The sequence below is a fragment of the Lycium barbarum genome, chromosome 7, assembly GCF_019175385.1.
Source record: "Lycium barbarum isolate Lr01 chromosome 7, ASM1917538v2, whole genome shotgun sequence".
In the NCBI taxonomy this organism is placed as follows: Eukaryota; Viridiplantae; Streptophyta; class Magnoliopsida; order Solanales; family Solanaceae; genus Lycium; species Lycium barbarum.
This window is the reverse complement of record NC_083343.1, coordinates 101,320,724-101,330,310: the sequence shown is the minus strand read 5'-3', so window position 1 is coordinate 101,330,310 and position 9,587 is coordinate 101,320,724.

Below are 9,587 nucleotides of genomic sequence, written 5' to 3'. Positions count from 1 at the left end.
GAGAAAGATGATAGCCAAAGGTTACATTTGTCATCTAGTTCGGGTTCATGACACGGAGGCGGAAGTGCCAACCTACCAGTCGGTCCCGGTAGTGAATGAATTCCCAGATGTGTTTCCCGACAAGTTACCAGGTCTTCCTCCAGAAAGGGAAATTGATTTTGCCATCGATGTATTGCCGGACGCCAAGCCTATCTCTATTCCTCCCTATCGAATGGCTCCAGCAGAGTTGAAGGAGCTAAAGGCACAGTTGAAAGACTTGCTCGAAAAGGGTTTCATTAGGCCCAGTTCATCACCATGGGGAGCACCGGTCTTGTTCGTGCGGAAGAAAGATGGGTCGCTACGAATGTGTATCGATTATAGACAGTTGAACAAGGCGACTGTGAAGAACAGATATCCCCTCCCCAGAATCGACGACTTGTTCGATCAATTGCAAGGTGCTAAATGGTTCTCCAAGATAGATCTGAGATCGGGTTATCATCAGGTGAGAATTAGGGAAGCAGATATTCCCAAGACTACTTTCAGGACAAGATATGGAGACACTACTTATATGGTGTACACGTGGACATCTATACAGATCACAAAAGCCTTCAATATATTTTCAAACAGAAGGAGTTGAACCTGTGGCAAAGGCGATGGTTAGAATTACTGAAGGATTACGATGTGAACACTCTGTATCACCCAGGAAAGGCGAATGTAGTGGCAGATGCACTTAGCCGCCGATCGATGTGTAGTTTATGTGGAGTTCCTTCGGAAAAGCGAGAAATGGTTCGTGAGGTCCATCGGTTATCAAGTCTTGGCGTACGGCCAATTGATTCAGGAGATGCAGGTATTAGCGTTAATAACCCCACAGTTTCATCATTGAATCTAGAAGTGAAGGAACGACAATATGAAGATCCTCAGTTAAGCCATTATCGAGATCTAGCTCATGAAAAGGGAAAGTCTCCATTCGAAGTTTCCATAGAAGGGGTCCTTAGATATCAGGACAGGTTATGCGTACCGGATGTGGCAAACTTACGCCAACGGATTTTAGAGGAAGCACATTATTCTCGGTATTCTATTCATCCAGGTGCAACCAAGATGTACCACGACCTTAAGTTGCTATATTGGTGGGATGGCATGAAGCGAGACATAGCAGGGTTTGTAGCCCAATGTCCAAATTGTCAGCAAGTGAAAGCCGAACATCAAAAGCCAGGAGGTTTATTGCAAGCAATGGAAATTCCTACGTGGAAATGGGAAGAAATTAATATGGATTTTGTGGTAGGATTACCCCATACGCGAGGGAAGTGTGACTCTATATGGGTAATCGTGGATAGACTCACGAAATCAGCTCATTGTTTCCCCGTTAGAACCACATACTCCGCGGAAGATTATGCTAAATTGTATCTCAAGGAGATTGTACGACTTCACGGTATTCCTTTGGCCATTATCACAGAAAGAGGGGCACAGTTCACAGCCAAATTCTGGAAGTCCTTTCAAGAAGGTCTAGGTACCCAAGTCAAGCTCAGCACGGCGTTCCATCCGCAGACCGATGGACAAGCCGAGCGCACTATTCAGACCTTGGAAGATATGTTAAGGGCATGTGTAATGGATTTCGGTGGTAGTTGGGATGAGAATTTACCTCTTATTGAATTTGCCTATAATAACAGCTATCATTCCAGCATTCAAATGGCCCCGTATGAAGCCTTATATGGAAGAAAGTGCAGATCTCCAATTGGATGGTTTGAAACCGGAGAAGTACAATTGATAGGCCCCGACTTAATCCAACAAGCGGTTGAAAAGGTTAAAGTGATTCGAGACCGACTAGTAACAGCTCAAGGTCGCCAAAAGTCCTATGCGGATAACCGCCGACGAGACTTGGAATTTCAAGCCAACGATTGGGTATTCCTGAAAGTTTCACCAATGAAAGGAGTAATGAGATTCGGTAAAAAGGGGAAGTTGAGTCCAAGATATATTGGACCTTATAAAATTATCCGTAAGGTGGGTCGAGTAGCCTACGAATCGGACTTTCATTCAGAGCTCGAATCTGTGCATCCAGTGTTCCATGTTTCGATGCTCCGCAAGTGTATGGGAGACCCAACGAGAATAGTTCCGATTGCTGATGTGCAAGTAACAGAGAAGCTAACATACGAGGAAAGGCCCATTGCCATTTTGGATAGACAAGTACGAAGACTTCGGAACAAAGAGGTTGCTTCAGTCAAAGTTCTATGGCGGAATAACAATCGGGAAGAAATGACTTGGGAAGCAGAAGAGAAGATGAAAATCAAATATCCGCATTTATTCCACTCCCTGGAAGAAACTCAAGAAGAAACGTCGACGATATAAGGTATGTATACTTTAGTTTTAATGTTTGTGGTCGTGCGTGGCCGTGTATGTGTTGATATTGTGATATAGCCCTGTGAGGCGATGATATTATGGGTCGTGGTGGTAAATTAGTAGTGCCCAATTTACGAAGGAAACTTTGGCAAAAATTTTCCAAAATCCCCAAGTGTCGAACATCCGAGGATGAATGTTCCTAAGGGGGGGGAGAATGTTACACCTCGGAAGTTTTTCCGTACTGGTATGATGAGTGTATGGTGTTTCACTAAGTCGGGAATGGCTAATTATGAATCTTGGAAAAAAATTATAAAGTTGCAGAGAAATTCACTGCCAGTGGTCGTACGTGGCACTATACGGACCGTATAGTGGTTTACGGACCGTATAGTGCACTCGTCCTTCAACCTGCCAAAAATCTCAACTTTCTGGAATTTGTTGAATATGGCTAAATACGACCCAGTTTACGGCCCGTAAACTGGTTTACGGACCGTAAACCAGGTCGTAAACTGCCCTGTCCACCAGCCAAACTTTCTGTTTTGGAGAATGCTTAAATACGATCCCTGGGACGGACCGTAAATCAGAATACGGTCCGTAAACTGCACTTTACGGCCACTGTTCACCCGACGAGAATTCATTAAAGATCAAATTTTGGGATTTATTAAAAGAGGCTTGGACTACAATTCAGTTCATTATTCATCAATACAACTCAAGAAACCTCTAGAACATTCCAAATTATTCCTCCACAAGAATTCCAGAGAATCGAAGGGAATATCAAGATCATCACCACTAAATTCATGAAAATAAGTGTAAGAACACATCAAAGGATCTTCTAAATCAAGAAATTCTAAAGAAGGGTGGAACTAGGGTTTTGGCTAAGTGAAGAATTTCAACTCAAGGGTTGTTCAACCACTATCCAAGGTAAGTTTCATGATCATTCTATGTTGTTTGAAGTATTGAAAAGCTTAAACACTTGAAATGTAGAAGAACATAGAAATGGACCATTACTGAGTGAATAGTGCCATAAATGAATGATAGTGGGATTGAATTATGAATGTTGAAGTGTTGTGAATACAAATACATTATGAATGATGTTTACATCATGAAACAAGCGTTAAACGCATGAAAACGCAATGACGAGTCATAAGGCTAAAAATGGGGAAATTGGAGGAAAATGGTGGATTTGCTAAATGTACGTAAATGACGATGGTCGATTGTGATATTATGAATAATGTTAGGAATGTTAAGAGTTGAGATAAAACATGAGAAAAATAGTATAAACAAGTGAAGCGCTGTCCGACTTCTCCTAGAATTAGCGACGCATTCTTGTAGTTAGTATGCTAATGTTGATATGAATTCTTATGAAGGTAACGACGCGATATTGAAGGAGAACGAGTGAGCGATATCTTAGCTAAACGACCAAGGTATGTGAGGCTAGTCTTTCTTTCTAATGGCATGAATCTTTGATGTAATTTCCTATTCCCTTCATGAGCTCTCACTTTCTAAGAAGTTAAAAGCCTACGTTTATGAATGTCCATATGAGATAAGTTATACGATATGATGATGCTAGTATAATGATGATGTTAATTATCGCTTACACTCACCTTATGTACTAGTTCCTTCAAGGTGAGACAGAGTATCAATAGTTGTTCCATAATGGAATCGGGGGATCACGACCTTACGTCACCCCGATAGAGTAAAGTTGATCTTGAGCCTTATGCATGTATTACAATGAGATAAGTATTTTATGAGGAGTATATTATTATTATGAGCATTTTATGATAAGCATGACATGAGCATTTCACACCGTGCCTAGTTGGTCGGGCAGTCATCGCCAAGGCGGGCAGCTATACGGATACACCATGACCTTCGGGCATGGGCAGACACCACTAGTGGGCGGCATGAGATGGTACCCCGGACGTGGGAGGCCTGGACGAGGGCTAATGATATTGATGATTACACCGTTCCGACATGGACGGGCAGCTTGCATATGATGCATACAGGTTATGATGATGAGTATGAGTACGATAGCATGCAATACTGCATTTATGATTACCAGTCAGATCCATATGTTTTATGTTGATGTTTTCCTTCTTTATGTATGCCTCTCATACTCGGTACAATATTCGTACTGACGTCCTTTCTTCGGACGTTGTGTTCATGCCCACAGGTAGACAGGAAGGAGAGCTTGGCCCAGGTCATCAGTAGCTGTCAGCTAGAAGATAGCACTCCTTTGTTCGGAGGTGCTTGTGATTACTCTCTTTTGATGTACACTCCTATATGTATATTCTGGGCATGACGGTGTCTTGTTCCGTCTATGTATTCCTTATGTTAGTAGTGGCTCGTAGATACTCAGTGTGGGTTAGATGGTCCCATAAGACGGTTTTCTATGTGTGTATATTATTTTGGCGGCCAATAGGCCAATGTATATGCAGTATGTATGTTTTAATTATATATGATTTTCCCACAATCAGTATGAAAAAAAATTCATAAGAGAGTATTAAGTGAGCAGAATAAGCAGTAGAAAGAGCGGTGCTCGGTAAATTCTCCGGGTACCCGTCGCGGCCCCTAGTCGGGTCGTGACAAGTAGATCCCTTTTTCATGCCCTCAAATGGTGCAACTCTAGGAGGGATATAGGATAAAAATAGTTAGTAACAAGGTCATGTGGATGCATCCAGCTATGGATTGGTTCAAGTGCAACACTGATGGGGTCTCTAGGGGAAATCTAGGGATGAGTTCAATTGCTTTTTGCATAAAAAATGATAGAGGAGACTTAATGTATGCTGCAGTTAGACACTAAATAATACCACCAATATTTGTGCAGAGGCTATAGCGATAGAGGATGGTATTGAATATTGTGTGGCACATCAGTTCTTACTTTTGATAATTGAAACTGATTCCTTTGCTTTGTTAAACATCATAAGGCAGATATGGAGTATCCCTTGGAACATCAAAATGGAGATAAGGAGAATACAGTATTTGAGTAATAAAGGACAAGTACAGTTTGCTCATATCCTTAGGGAAGGCAATGCACTTGCTGACTGTTTAGCTAACTGTGTGCTCAAATTTACAGGTACTCTACAAGTTTATAACTTCTAGGATTTACCATCTGATGCCAGAAAGATATCAAACATGGACAAGGCTATGCTACCTAGTTTCAGATACAAAGTATACAAGTGCAGAGAACCAGATTGAAGATCTTCTATAGAGTCTGATCATCACTGCAGCAGTAGCATACATGAAGTAGCTGCATTCACAGCAGCAATACAAATGAAGTTGTTGCATTTCATCATCCAAGTGTAGTGAATAGGACACTCTTCTGCTGATTACAAACAAATTTGCTAGTGACATCTGCTAGCAGTTTTTGGATGTCAACTTCAAGATGTGCTTCTTACTACTATCAAGGATACAAGCTTAATTTCAGAACCAGAAATTCAGTAGCATGAAGAAGGCAGTAGTTTTCCAAATTGATCACTTGATTTCCATAGCACCTAGTGAGAGCTTAGATGTTATATCCCGCGTTTTGCGCATTTGGAAAATTTGGAATAATCTTGCTTTGTAGGAAATGAAGGCTATGTTCTTATTCTATGTAATATACGTGTGATATTCATGAAAAATAGTGATGCGAAAATACGGAGGAAGGCCAAGGGCAAATTTGGAATTTTGAAAATTAGTTTCGGAAATTATAAATAAGACCCATAATAAATTGGGCTCAAATAAAATAAGAAAAATTGAGGCCCAAAGAGGGAGGTGTGGCCGGCCATCATCATGGCCCAAGCCCATGCCCCTTAAAAACCCATGTGATAAATTATATTAAGAAGCTTTATCCCTTAGAAGTTTCAAGAAAAATTAGAGAAAGAGAGAACAAAAGAAGAAGAGCAAAAATAAGCTAAGCCATTCGGCCAAGGCCCTAAGAAATTAGGTCCTTGAAATTTTGTTCCCAAATTGTTTCCTTGTGGTATTTCCACTAATTCAAGGACCCTCTACAACGTGGTGTAGTTATTTCGGAAGATAGGTCACTTGTTTCGCCAATTTAACACTTTGGACAAGTGAAGAAGTTGGGAGGAAAAGGGTAAGAATTAATCCCTTTTAATTATGTTATGAAGGCTTGTTTATGTTGTGGTATGTAGAAATGGGTAGAACTTATGGAAATATGGAAGTTTGTATAGTGGGTGTATATGTGTGTGTGTAGTCGTGTATATGTATTGTAGTATAGGCAAAATGAGTTGAATTTTATGTAGTATTCTAGTTGTGGATGTTGTAAGTTCCATATTGGACATGGAAGTTTGAGGATTTGGTTGAAGTTGTAAAATGGAGTAGGAGGGGGGGGGGGGGGGGGGGGGGCGTGTAGTGTGGGAGATAAAATGGAAGTCAATTAATTTTGTTTAATATGTTAGTTGTGACCCTTATAATGTAAATGAAGGTTAAACGGTCTAAGTTGGCATTGAAATTGATTGTAGAAGATTATGTCATTTAGTATGATTTTATGATATTAGGGAAATGAAGTGTTAAAGTATGGATAGTTGTTGTTGATTATGAATTTGAAAGTAGAAAATGCGTCGTGGTAGTTTTGTTGCGTATGAAGGATTTCGGGTGGAATAATGTGAAATGGTTCCGAATTGTATTTAAATGGTCTTAAATTACTAAATGAATATGGAAATGTTGATATTAGCTTGGAATTGTGAAGTTGGAATGGAAGTTGTTGCACTATGTAGAAAAGAAGACTATTTATGTTATAGTGTGTTTTGTGATGATTGTTGATGTTGTTGGTATTGTTGTGTTGTTGTTGTTGATATTGTGGGCCGAGATGATTCTCGGGGATGTTGAATTTATAGGGGAAATGCTGCCGAAATTTTGGTAGACAAATATGAATTTTAGACTGAAACCCTAAAAGCGTATAACTCATATTTGGCAGCCATGACCAATTGTAGATTTTGGAGCAAACGGGATTTGAGTTTGGGCGAGCGTAAGAAGTGAAAAAGGTATGTAAGGCCCTACCTTTCCTTCTTTTGGCATGTCCTAGGTGTACTAGGTTTGAATTTGAGCCTCGGGGAATATCCTGTCCCTAGAAATCCGAGTTTACTTTTAGTACTATTTCATTCAATGAAATTGAATTAGAATCCTATGTTTGTTGGAAAGAAATGCTCAAGCACTCGTAACTTTCACATGCGTAATCGAATCGCTTTGAAACTTTCATGGATGACTCCATAGAGTCTAACGTTTGTAAATTTCGTACGCCACCTCGACCTTACCCGAAGTGGGCCCACTAGTCCCGAGACTTCCTTCGTTTTTCTTACTTGATCTATTTTTGTATGATATAAAAAGGGGACTTTTGCCTATGAATTTAAGGCTCCGTTTGATTTGCTCCATAAGTTATTTGAAGGCTCTTTAATGTGAATGATACTAAATTTTCAGAAAATGGCTTATGAGGTATTTTTCGAAAGTTCTGTAAATTTAAAGGCTCATATCTTTTGTACACTAATTCCGACAGACTCGATACTTACTTTGAGATTTCTGATCTCAATATATATATATATATGTATATGTATTTATTTGCCGAGTCTTGGAATTTAGTTATGTATATGCATATGGTTTCCGCACTACTCTGCTCGTGCCTATTACTATGATATCGTTCGCCGGTTCCCGGGCCGGTTTTGTAATCGTGCGTACTATGATATATTCGGCAGTATGATGCGTTACGGTTCCCGAGACCTCGCCATAGGGTCGGGTTCCGTTTATGGAGTTATGCTGTGATATGGCTTATGATATGATATGTTGTGTTCGGGGTGTGTACGGAGATTTGAAACCTTCTGGAGTATGCTGTGTTGTGGCACCAGCGTCGGAGTGGTGACCACGTTCCTGAGCCTTATGCATGATTTCTGTTTGCATTATGTACATATGTCTTCCGTACAGGTTTTGATATTTTGATCCGGTATTCTCTTTCTGTACCCTTCACTTCAGTTATGGTTTGGGTTTCTGTACTTTATGCTTTACATACTCAGTACATCCTTCGTACTGACCCCCTTTCTTCGGGGGCTGCGTTTCATGCCCGCAGGTACAGAGGTTCGTGATCTGTCAGTGTAGGCCACACATTCTGCAGTTACAGAGTGCTCCTTTTGATCCGGAGCCCATACACAGGTACATATCTTTTGTGATGTATATACTTCTGTATATTGGATTGTTTGGGGTACGGCGGGGCCCTGTCCCGTCATATGTTTCCGTTTTGGTTTGTAGAGGCCTGTAGTCATATATGTGGGTAATGGGTCATGTGTGTGTTCGTTTGCCTATGACTTGCGTCTTAATGCGGACCCGTTTGCTATTATGGCCGAAACGGCCTAATTGTCTGTACACGTGTATGTATCTGGCGACGTATATTCCGCCAATCTATCAAATTTGGATGCGGCCTAAATGGCCTGTATGTTTGTATATGTGCATATATTCGGCGATGTGTATTCCGCCGCCTCTGTTGGTTCTGATAAGATATTTTGTGCGCGCGACCGTTTAAGATAATAATTGCTTTCAGTCTGTTTAAGATGATGAACATTAAATTTTGGTTAAGCTATAATATGACGACTTGGTATGTAAGTCTGTTTGGGGTGTCCAAATAGGGCACCAGTCGCGGCCCACGGGGCTGGGTCATGACAAAAGTGGTATCATAGCGGTTTGTCCTCGGAATGTCTACAGGCCGTGTCTCGTAGAGTCTTGTTTATCGGTGTGTCGTGCACCACATCTATAAACAGGAGGCTACAGGACATTTAGGGTGTTACCTTTCTTTGGATCTTAGATCGTGCGATAGAGCCAGCCGTAGGAAATGAATTCCTTTTTACTAACCCTTGATTTCAGCCGAAGAACGGTATAGACAGAAGACAGTGACTGATGATATTGGAAGCTACACAGTACACGGGTAGCAATGGTATGAAAGATGTATGTTGGGGAAGTCATTTGAAGTATGATTGAAATATAAAGTTGAAGATTGAAAAGGAAAGTAAGTAGGAAAGTGCCACCGGTGCCGTTTGAGTTATGTATGTGAGGTAAGTCTCGACATCTTTATACTTTTATTTGAAACTGTTAGCCCTGCGTGGCCATGATACGATATGATACGTATGTATATGTGTTGGCCCTGTGAGACATGGTTGGTATTTCCTGCGTGCAGGTTTTGGGATAGTAAAAAGTACAGAGGAACCTCTGCCCAAATGTTTCCAGAAGTATAAAAAAAAAAGGAGAGAAAGAAGAAAATGAGATATATGTTCTTAATGTCTTGAAAGTCGATACCGATA